The 12,030-nt window shown below is 37.7% G+C and overlaps 1 long non-coding RNA gene across 3 annotated transcripts in view; it reads left to right on the top strand.

Moving 5' to 3' along the window:
• LOC106504956 (uncharacterized) overlaps positions 1-12,030 on the top strand; it is a 57,164-nt gene continuing 45,134 nt past the window's right edge. Inside the window, exons 1-2 of one of the 3 annotated variants that reach the window (XR_014815847.1) lie at positions 1-56; positions 11,785-11,927. This is a non-coding gene — a long non-coding RNA (uncharacterized LOC106504956). Of the gene's footprint in view, positions 57-3,615; positions 3,744-11,784; positions 11,928-12,030 lie in introns of those variants that run through there. The other 2 variants (XR_014815848.1, XR_001298948.3) reach the window with 2 other exon arrangements.

Here is a 12,030-nt window from a genome sequence, read left to right as displayed (position 1 = left end):
CAGGACAACTAGGGCATTGCTACTTGCTGTTCTTCTGGACCAGTCCGCTTGAGGTTGTAAGTATATTGGGTCAGGGTCACATGTGAGGAGGAAGGGAAGGTAGCCACAACTCCAGACAACTAGACTGGGGCACAAAGCAGAGAGTTAACAAACTGTTGCTCCTACCAGGTGAAATCAAGCTGTTCTGGTAGTTAAAGGAGCAGGAACAAAGTAATCCAGGATTGAAGTTCCCGTCGTGGCACAGTGGAAACAAATCCGATCAGTAACCATGAGGTCGTGGGTTCAATCCCTGGCCTTGCTCAGTGGGTTAAGGATCCAGCATTGCCGTGAGCTGTGGTGTAGGTTGCAGACACGGCTCAGATCTGGCATTGCTATGGCTGTGATGTAGGCTGGCAGCTGTAGCTCAGATTGGACCCCTAGCCTGGGAACGTCCATATGCCACAGGTGCGGACCTAAATAGCAACAAAAAAAAAATAATACAGAATCTATGAATTAGGAACTGTAGATCAGGGGCTGGGAACTTTACTCATCTGTGCTAGGAAAGAGACTACTGTGAGGATTGGAAAAGGTGGTTGGCGTTAGTGTCAGTTTTCACATATTGATTAATTGAATCACTGACCATACTGAAGAATTGAATGGGGATAAGAAGCACTGGCTTGCAGTTCCCTCTAAAATGTGATCTTGCCTCTGACTTCGTTTCTGATTGGGGAAGAAGGGCCAAAGAGTTTTCCCAGTGGTTGTTGCTACCATAATAATCCTTACTTTATGGGTTAAAAAAAAAAAAAAAGTGGGAATTCCATCTCATGCTGAGGGTTTCTCTCCCAACTAAGCACCCTCATAGCAGGTAAATGACTACATGAGGAGTTTGGGGTCTCACTGGTGAACATAAATTAGGACACTTTTTTGGTAAGCCGTTGCCCTAAAAAACACTTTTTTGGTAAGCAGTTGCAGGGGTTGCTGCACTTTCAGGAACTCAAGAAAAGTCAGCTCTAAATTCCAGATAACCCCTAAGAGTTTGTGACTTTTCTTTTCTCCAAGCTATGGCCACCCAATAAATTGCAGCCTCTTTAGGGGGGATAGTTCACATCTGTAGGTCTACACCGATGATAGAAAAGATTAGGTAAAAATGTTAAGACTGGAGTTCCTGTCATGGCACAGCGGAAAAGAATCTGACTAGGAACCATGAGGTTGCAGGTTCAATCCTTGGTCTCGCTCCGTGGGTTAAGGATCTGGTGTTGCTGTGGGCTGTGGTGTAGGTTGCAGAAGCAGCTTGGATCTGGCTTGGCTGTGGCTGTGGCTGTGGTGTAGACCAGTGGCTACAGCTCCGATGAGACTCCTAGCCTGGGAACTTCCATATGCTGTGGGTGTGGCCCTAAAAAGACCAAAAAAAAAAAAAAAAAAAAAAGTGTAAGGCTAAATTTTGAGGCTAAGAGAGTACTTAGAGTACTTTAAGTACAGATACAACATGTAGTTGGGGTGTGTAACCTTTAGGATCAATGGACCAAGATTTTAGCTATTGCTTCCCATTTTCATGATGATACTCAATTGAGGGGATGGATAAAAACTTTCAAGAAAATTATTCTAAGATGGAGCAGTTTCACAAATTTACATTTTGGCATTTCCAATGTTGCACTCTGCTAGCTGCTCATTTACCATATGCCCAATATGTTAATCTGTATCACATCATGTTATATGTTCTGAGGACACTGTAGTGGAGCAAACAAAACACAGACTCTGCCCTCATCCAGTTTACTTTCTAGTAGGAAATACAGACATTAATCAGCTAGTTATACAAATAAATATCAAATTGTAATTGTGATAAATGCTATGAGGGTGCTGTAGAATTGGTGCTATAAAAGCTTATCACAGAGATACTTGATCTGGTCAGCAGGGTCAGAGAAGTTTTCCTAAGGATGCTTGCTCTGATAGCAAAAGGATGAGAAATTGATAAGATGAAGTAGAATAAGAAAGAATATTTGAGGCAGAAGAGCATTTCTAAGTCCTTTTGGGAGAAGACTTCCTGATGAGTATGTGGTTCTATCAGAAAGTCCAGTACAGCCAGAGTATGGAGGATAGCAAGGGGGTGTTGGGAAAGTGTGGTGAAAGGTGAGACCCAAGAGGTAGATGGGACCAAACCGTGCATGAAGTCAAAAGCATTTTAAGAATGAAAGAGTGATGTGATCATAGTTTACATTTTTATGCAATCAATTCAGCTATAATAGAAAAGGTAGAGGAGGTGGGCAGAGTGTCTGTGAATAGACCAGTTATGAGGCAATTATAGACACAGTTGGAGAAATAACTTTGATTAGTGATAGAAGAGATGGAGAGAAAAGACAGATTCAAGAGCTGTTTAGAAGAGGAAAAACAGCATTTTTTTTTTTTTTTTTTTTTGGTACATTGGATACTTTGGAAATGGTGTCAAGGAAAAGAAAGGGCTAATTCTTTGTGTGTGTGTGTGTGTGTGTGTGTGTGTGTCTTTTTTTTTTTTTTTTCTTTCCCTGCTGTACAGCAAGGGGATCAAGTTATCCTTACATGTATGCATTACAATTACATTTTTTAGAAAGGGCTAATTCTAATGGAGGTTAGGGAGCAGAAGGTGGCGCTGTCCATTGTAGTAGAAATACCAGATAAGAACTGGGATTGAAGACAACAGTATGTATTCAGTTGTATGTATGGTGAACTTGAGGGGCCTTTGAGAAGACCAAGAGAAGTAGACCATTGGATACATGAATTTGAGGCTCAGAGTAGAGGTCTGGACCGGTGATATGATGGTAAGTTATCTGGGTGTTGGTAGTCATTGATGCCATGAAAATTGTTGAGAAATCTGGTCCCTGGTATGTCACCTGAGTATGAATCATCTGCATTCTGTTACAGTTATTCCATCAATGGCTGGCAAGAGGGTAGGTTATGTAAGGTGAGTGTCTGCCAGAATTTGATGGACAGAGAAAGACAGGGATGGTATTTTGTTCACATTTTGCAAAATGAAAATGCAATATTACTTACATTTTTATTGAAACCTTACCACTTTATTAATAAATCTCACATTTTCAAAGGTTGTACATGGGCTGCAACAATTTCTGTGGTTAGATCATCTCACTTTGCATTCCATTAATAGGCTGAAGTTCATCCTAAGTAATTTACCATAGAGTTTTCATATTGGTGTTTATCTTTGCTAAAATTGTGGCAGCCATGGCGGCATGCTGCTTGGATCATTTTTCAGGAAAGAATTTACTATTCAGTGGCAAGGAGAGTGGTTAACTGACAGCGTCCAGTTGTTAGCACCTTTAGGATCTGCCTTTGCCTCTCAGCAGAGGAACACTCTTCCTGGGCAGCACACTCCAGCCATGACTGAGCATGGACTGAGTACTAGGGCCTGGGACTCCTCTAACGAGAAATCTTTACTCTGGAGCTTGCTATTGGGTTAGCCGTGACTTTGTCAGATTTGCATTGTGGTTGGACGACCTCCTTGCCCAGTCCTGCTTCCTCTCCACCTCCTTTCCTTTCAGAGATGTCTGATGGCCATCATGGGTTTAAGATTTTCCTTGCCCAATCCTGCTTCCATCTCCTCTTATCTATTGCCCCCAATAAACCTTTACACTTCCATCTTCATTTCAGCATCTGGTTTCCAGAGGATCCCACTGACGACTATAGCAGCTTTACATTCCCAATCATGAATGTGGATCAATCATTCAAAAATGGATCACTGAAGAAAAAAAAGTGATAAAAATAAGCACACTATACCAGTAGGTACAGATACTTTAATTCAAAATAATGCCATGACCGAATGTTTAAGGCTCCCATTGCAAATATAGAATATATGTCTCCATGTACTAGAATACATGATTTTGGGTGAGGATTTTATGTAAAAGAAGCCCAAGTAGAAAAGTGCCAGTCTTAAAAGTGGATTTTATTGGATCTGAAATTTCTTCCCTAGGACCTCAGTAACAAGTCTGTTGTTTGTTTTTGCATGATGTTCAAATAATATGCAATTTCTCCCTATTAAATCAATTGGGAATGAAATCGATTGCTTTTATAGATAAATTCATGAAAGTTAGCAGTACCACAGAAGTATTGAATTAGTTTTGTTCCCCCTTAAAACAGGTTATTTTGGGGGGAGGTTATCCCAGGAACCAGAGTATAGAAGCAGAAAGAGTCAAGAGGTTAGAGGGAAAGACAGTAAGACAGTGAAAAGTCATTGATCTGTCTGTTATTCTGGAAAGTAGAACTCAGTCTTACTGGGGGTCCTTTAGGGAACTGTGTACCATATACTTCAGAATTTTCCCTCCAAGAGACAGGAGGCTTAGACTTTCATTCACTCACCGTCTGTAGGTGAGAATTGCTTCAGGGGCCGTTAACTCCCCTGCACTTGTGGGCTCTGGCTGTGAGTAGATTGGGTGAGATCCTGGTGCTTTGGAGAAAAGCCTGGGACAGAGAGGCTCAGAGATGCAGTGGACACTTACTTAAGGTGAGAAACTCAGAAAAAGCTGAATAAGCTGTTAGCAAAATGCCTTGATCAAGGCACACTACTATTTTACATAGTATTATTGACATACAGTGTCAATAAAGAGTTATTATCACTTGCACTTATTAGCTGACATCTCAGTCTGAAGTGAGATGAAGTCATTGATTCACAGCCTACAAGTCAACTTGTGATATACATGAGACTCCTATATAAGGAAGAAATGCTTGATGGTTTTTTCTTTTTCTTCCTTCCTTTTTTTTTTTTCCCCCTCTATCTCAGGAATCTGATGCTGTGAGAGAATTTATTTTCATTTAGGGAAAAATTATTTTGTGAGCTGTGTTGATGTGACAGATATATCCCTGAGATCACAGTGGCTTACCACAATAATCACTCATAGCACAGTGCAGCGCAATTATGTCAGCTTTCCCCCCTCTTGGATGCTATATAATTTGGAGCACATGATGTCCACAATTTCTATGGAAAAGGAAATTAAAGCTGAAAGGTCATGTGGGATGTTCCTAAGAGATGGGCTTTGAAATGACTTCTACCATTTTCATCTGTACTCTATTGGCTGGTAATATCATATTACCCAAACATAATTGCCATGGGCACTGGAAAGTATAGTCTTCTGTGTACTCAGGAAGAGGAAATGGTGTGATAAACACAAGCATTGTCCCACAGGTGTGGACTGAACAAAACAAGCTATCAGTGCCTGTAGGCTAATAGCTATATATGGAAATGAAGGACATATTTATGCAAATAAGTAGTTCTGTCATCTCCAGTGACGTTATTTGTCAGAATTTTTAATTCAGTGGAAATAAAAATAAGAAAGAGGAGTCCCCACTGTGGCAAAATGGGTTAAGAATCTGACTGCAGCAGCTTGAGTTACCACAGAGGTGTAGGTTGAGTCCCTGGCCCAGAGTACTGGGTTAAAGGCTCTGGTGTTGCCATAGCTGTGGCGTAGGTCACAGCTGTGGCTCAAATTCAGTCCCTGGTCTGGGAACTTCCATATGCTGTGGGTGTGGCCATAAAAAACAACAGCAGCAACAACAAAATAAACAAGAAAGAAACTGCCTAGATATAATAAGCCAAATACACAAATTTTGAAGAAATATTGCGTTGCATTTTTATAGAAAAAAAATGATTTTCAATTCATAGTCAGTCCTTTATCTGCAATTTACAGATCCAAAGATCTCAGTTTTTATCATGGCTTCATAGAAAGTCCATTTAATGGTAGAACTTGACCTGAACAAAAATGAAGATGTTTAATTCTACTTGATATGAGGTTTTCCTTTAGAAAGCTTGACATTTATTACAAAGTATTGCCCTTTCCCTATTGAATATGTTACATAATAGAATGTTATATTAATTGGACTTAATAGAATCCTAAAGCAATTGATTATTAAAATAAACTTGGCCCCAGGAGTTTCCAGTAAAGTATTGTGGACTTACATGAGTAATTTTATAAACAATAAATTTAATAACTTTTATATGAAAAGCTTCTTTTTATTACCTAAATTTAGGGGGTCCATGTGTGTGCCTAAAGCAAATTAAGTGATAAAACAATGAGGCAAGATTGAGAAAAACTGGTCTAATAGAATAATATACCCTTGATCCTTCCCACCCCCAAAACCTTCTCAGAATATCTTATTGGCTTTGGTATGAGGTCATTTCACCCATGCATTCAGTGGATATTTATTTAGAGCCTGTTATGTTCTGGGCATTGAATTATGCCTGGTAAACAAAACAGACATAATGTGTTATGAAAGACAATAAACAAAGTCTAGTACACTGTCTAGCACTAGTTGGTGCTAAATAAATATTTGTTGGGTGAATTAATCTAATGTCAATAAGTAAAGGCTGTGAAGGTTAAAGGGGTGTTGTAATAAGGGATGGGGTAAGGAGCTGTTTAGATTAAATGATCAAAATAGTTCTATTTTAAGAGAAAACACTGCACGTTTGAGATAAAATTGGAAGAATGATCCCATGCCAGTCCCACTTGGAAAATTTTGTCAGGTGAAATTGCATGAGCATGGACCCAGAACATCTTCTTATGCCAGTAAAATTTTTAATGCCCAAAGAATAGTGGAGGTTTATCAAAAGAATTCAGGGAGTTCCCACTGTGGCTCAATGGTTAATGAACCCAACTAGCATCCATGAGGACGCGGGTTCAATCCCCGGCCTCGATCAGTGGGTTAAGGATCCGGCGTTGCCATGAGCTGTGGTATAGGTTGCAGACGCAGCTTGGATCCTGTGTTGCCGTGGCTGTGGCATAGGCTGGTAGCTATAGCTCTAATTAGATCCCTAGCCTGGGAACCTCCATATGCCACGGGTGAGGCCCTAAAAAGACCAAAACAAAAAAAAAAAGAATTTAGGCGTCGGCTAGAAGGGGCTCACACTGGCCAAATATAGGGTTATAGGGTTAACAAAATTATTAATGTATTATAAACTATAGATAAGAGTCCCTGAATCTATACTGATGTAAATGAATGCATGCATGCATGAATTAATGTGTGCTTACTTACAGTAGAATACCCACTAATGTAGAAAATATGAGAATTAGAAAAATCATTTTGCAGCTACCATAGAAATAACTGCTTAACACAAGAATCATAAATTAAGTAGAAACCAACACCTGGGTACTAAACATTCTAGGCTGTTGTTGCTTCTAAGTCATCCTAGTAAACAAAGCCAGAAAATGTATAGGTGTCTGTATGTAAACACACACATCTCTCTATAGTAAAATAGGATATTTACATAGTTTCCAAATATCTCCCTGCTATGTAATGTGTTAGTGCATTACATCGCAGGGAGTAATTACTGTATTAGTTTCCTAAGGCTGCTGTAATAAAGTATCATGCTTTGGGTGCGTTAAAACAGAATGCATTGTCTCACAGCTCTGGAGGCTAGCAGTCTGAAATCAACATATCAGTAGGGCCATGCTCCCTCTATAACCTTAGGGGAGAATCCTCCCTGACCTCTTCCTAATTTCCAGTGGTTTGCTGGCCATCTTTGGCATGCCCTGGATTGCAGTGAAGCCTTCCATCTCTGTCATCACATGGCATTTCTCCCTGTGTGTCTGTGGCTCTGTGGCTCTTCTTCTCATAAGGACACCAGTCAAATTGCATTAAGGGCAGACGCTATTTCAGTGTGAGTTCTTAACTAGTGCATCTACAACAACCCTATTTCCAAATAAATTCACTTCCTAGCTACAGAGAGCTAGGACTTCAGCATATCCTCTTATTTGCCCATGTTTAATGCATTTATTTCTAAAATGCTTTTAAGAAGGTAACACCAATTTACACCCTAATCTATGCAAAGACAAGTTGGCATAGATGACAAAAATAGTAATATTCATTGCTGATACTGGTTCTAATTAATATTTCTTTGATTACCACTAAAAAGGAATGTTTTTTACATAGTGTTCTGGCCATCTTTTTTTCTTCTTACTGTTGTAAAAAAACCGCACATAATGTTGAATTTACCATCTTAACCATTTTAAAGTGTACAGTTAAGTACACTGTATTCACATTGTTGTGCAACAGATCTCTAGAACTTTCATCTTGCAAAATTGAAACTGTATACTCATTAAACACTAATTTCTCTTCCCACTTATCCCAGTCCTTAGCAACCACCTTTCTACTTTCTGTGATTTTTGACTACTTTAGTTACTGCATATGAAGTAGAATCATGCAGTATCTGTTCTTTTATGACTGGCTTCTTTCAGTCATCCATGTTGTAGCATATGACAGGATTTCCTTCCTTTTTTAAGGTGGCATATTTCATTGTATAACTGTATCACATTTTCATTTTTAAAATTTTATTTTATTGGAGTATAATTGGCTTATAAAGTTGTGTTAGTTTCAGGTGTAAAGCAAAGTAAATCAGTTATACATAAACATATATCCATTCATTTTCAGATTATTTTCCCATATAGGTTATTATAGAGTATTAAGTAGATTTCCCTGTGCTATACTATAGGTCCTTGTTACCTATTTTATATATAGTATTGTATATATGTCAGTCTCAACACCCTAATTTATCATTCTCCCCATGTTTCACCTTTGATAACCATAAATTTGGTGTCAAAATCTTTGAGTCTGTTTCTATTTTGTAAGTTCTTTTGTATCTTTTTTTTTAAGAATCCATATATTAGTGATCTCATATGATAGATGTCTTTCTCTGTCTCACTTCACTTAGTATGATAATTTCTAGGTCCATCCATGTTGCTGGAAATGGCATTATTTCATGTTCTTTGTGGCTGAGTAATATTCCAGTGTGTATATGTACCACATCTTCTTTATCTGTTCCTCTGTTGATGGACATTAGGTTGCTTCCATGCCTAGGCTATTGTAAATAATGCTGCAGTGAACATTGGGGTGGATATTTTCAAATTATGGTTTTCTCTGGATAGCTGTCCAGGAGTGAGATTGCTGTATGATATGGTAGTTATATTTTTAGTTTTTTGAGGAACCTCCATACTGTTCTGCATAGTAGTTGCACCAATTCATATTCTCACCAACAGTGTAGGAATGTTCCTTTTTCTCCACACCCTCCTCAGCATTTTTGTTTGTAGACTTTTTGATGATGGCCATTCTGACTGGTGTGAGGAGATACCTCATTGCAGTTTTGATTTACATTTCTCTAATAATTAGTGATGTTGAGCATCTTTTCATGTGCTTTTTGGCCATCTTCATATGTTCTGTGGAGAAATGTTTGTTTAGATCTTCTGACCCTTTTTTAATTGGGTTCTTTGTTTTTTTTGGTGTAAAGCTTTATGAAAGGTTTGTGTATTTTGAAGATTAATCCCTTGTCATTTGCTTTATTTGCAAATATTTTCTCCCATTCTGAGGGTTGTCTTTCCATTTTTTTTATGGTTTCCTTTGCTGTGCAAAAATTTTTAAGTTTAATTAGGTCTGTTTTGTTTATTTTTGTTTTTATTTTCATAGGATGTGGATCAAAAAAGATATTTCTACAATTTATGTCAAAGAGTATTCTGCCTATGTTTTCCCTCTAAGAGTTTCATAGTATTTAGTTTTATATTTAGGTCTTTAATCCATTTTGAGTTTATTTTTGTGTATCACATTTTCTTTATCCATTCATCCACTGATAAACATTTGGGTTGCTTCTACCTCTTGGCTATTGTAAATAATGGAGCGGTGAACATGGGTGTGTAAATGCCTCTTCAATGTCCTGCTTTGATCTACATATTATAATAAATACATAGGGAAAAACAGTAACTTTATTGTGCAGAAACCTGGAAAACACTACTTTCACCAAACAATCAAAGTTTCCATCACCAGTAATGGAACAAGTTGATACCACATGCCTCTTGATATGATGCATCAGAAAGAACCACCAATACTGTGATGTTCCTGCCTAAAATCATGTCTCAAATCTAAACAAGAAGAAATATCTGATAAAAGCAAACTGAGAGACGTTATACAAAATTACTGGCCTTATTGTTCAAAAATATGAAGCTTATGAAGCTGGACCAAGGAACTCCAGATTTAAAATGACTAAAGAGACACTACAATCAAATGCAGGTGTATGATGCTGAGCTGAAATTATCAGCTGTTTTAGAAAATAAATTGTATAGATAGAGAAATGGATAGATATACAGATAGAAATAAAAAATCAAGTATGATAAAATGTTAACATTTGGTAAGTGTGAGTATAGGGTAATAGTTGTGCTATATATTTAAAATGTTTTACAAGTCTGAAATTATCTCAAAATAAAAATTCTTAAAAATAGCACTCTAATTAAAATATTAAGAATTGATAGAAGGGAAAGGAGTTAATGCAGAGGAAAGAAGAGCAACTTTTGAGAGTAAGATGAGGAAGAAAAAATGGATAGAACTATTTGTCTTCGAGAAATATTTTATACATAGAATTGACAGGATCTGCTGATTATTTGGAAATGTGGGGAAAGGAGGAATGAAAATAATTTCCAGAGCATGGCCTTGCTTCCTGGGTATATTTTTGATCTATTTTACTGAGTTTGAGAAGGCTGAGCAAAGAATATATATTAAGGATAAAACCAAGAGTTTAGTTTTGATTTTTTTTCTAGTGACAAAGGCCAACTCTTACTAGGGCAAGAGCAGGGTAGATGTGCCATCTCAGGAATTTTCTGTGCCATTTGCCAAATTTTTGTGTATATAAATTTGTGGTAAGCCTCTGAAACAAATTTTATTGGCTACAGCAGATAGTAAAACGTTAACTAGATATGTATACTAATGCGTGTTCATGTCTATATCAGTACAAAGTGTCCAAAGGTTCTGTCATGGATATAGATAATGAAGTTCAGGGTTCTTTTTTCAGGTGAATGTGTAACACAGAGCTATCTTAGACAAACCTAAAGAAGAACAAACACATTTCATAAGTAAATAGAGTTATGGCCTAATTTATCTGCAGTGATTCCTTATCTCTGAAAAGTATTGAAAAATTAAAATGAATAGTTAAAATTGCTTCCTTTCTGTGTTCCAGGATCTGAATGTTGAGATCAACAGCCTCCAGGCTGAGCCAAATAGTCAGGGTCATTGAAACAGACAAATTCTTTATTGACTGTACATGGAATTTCTAATAAGACATAACAGTGGTTTTGGTCCTATATCTTGACAGCTGAAAATCATGAATTAGGCATGTGAGGTCTTTCTTAAAAGAGCTTGGATCTCTCATGTCTACTAATTCTGCATCAGAGTGACTCACAAGCCTATTTTGTGAGAAATAGTCTATTTTGTATGAAATGCCAAGTGCCAAAAAATTTTTAAATGCAGTGGAAGATGTGTCATTCAACTATATTATGCTAAGTAGCTTACTTCTTGATGTGTCATTTATCTATAGTTACAATTCTTCTGTGTAACAAATTACCCCCCAAAATGATGAGCATTTTTAAAGCTCACCTTGGATCAACTATTTAGGCTGGGTTTGATTAGAAGTTTTTTCCTCACCTCAGCTAAATTTCCTCATGTGTAGTTACGTTGCCTAACTACTGTCTCAATTGGTGTGGTGGGAAAACTTGGTTTCCTTCAAGTTTGTTTCATTTAATTGGGCTGGCATGGGCATGTTCTTGTAGCATGGCATAAACACAAAAAGTTATAAGAAAATGTATATCTTCTTTCAAGCCACCTTTGTTACACACTTGCTAAAATATCTTTGGTAAATCCAACTAAACTGACTGAGCCATAAATCAGAGTAGGAGAGACTATAAGATTACAGGGCATACTAAATACGGCAGCAGCTATTAACTGGGACCATTAATGCAATCAGTCTACCTTAGTCTGATCACTGGCCCTGTTTATTTATGTTCCTTCCACATGCAGAATACACTTAAACCCCTTTCAAGACTCCAAATTCTCATCAAAACATGGCAACAGACTGAAAATACAAGATTTATGATCTCCAGGAGATTCAGATGCTTCACCTTGGGTGTGGCCCCCTCTTGTATGGAGACATACATTAAACTGTGAGTATCTACCTCACTCCTACAGTTCCACATGGACTGGTGAGACAGAGACTTGATAAATACAATAGATACTTTTAGCATTGGAGACGTATAACAGTCATTG

The sequence above is a fragment of the Sus scrofa genome, chromosome 9 (assembly GCF_054392235.1).
Source record: "Sus scrofa isolate SSC_HxYL_T2T_F1_AM1 chromosome 9, Sscrofa_HxYL_maternal_Yorkshire_Landrace_v2.0, whole genome shotgun sequence".
Classification (NCBI taxonomy): Eukaryota; Metazoa; Chordata; class Mammalia; order Artiodactyla; family Suidae; genus Sus; species Sus scrofa.
The sequence above is the reverse complement of the archived record's forward strand: the minus strand, read 5'-3'. Positions and strand labels throughout refer to the sequence as shown.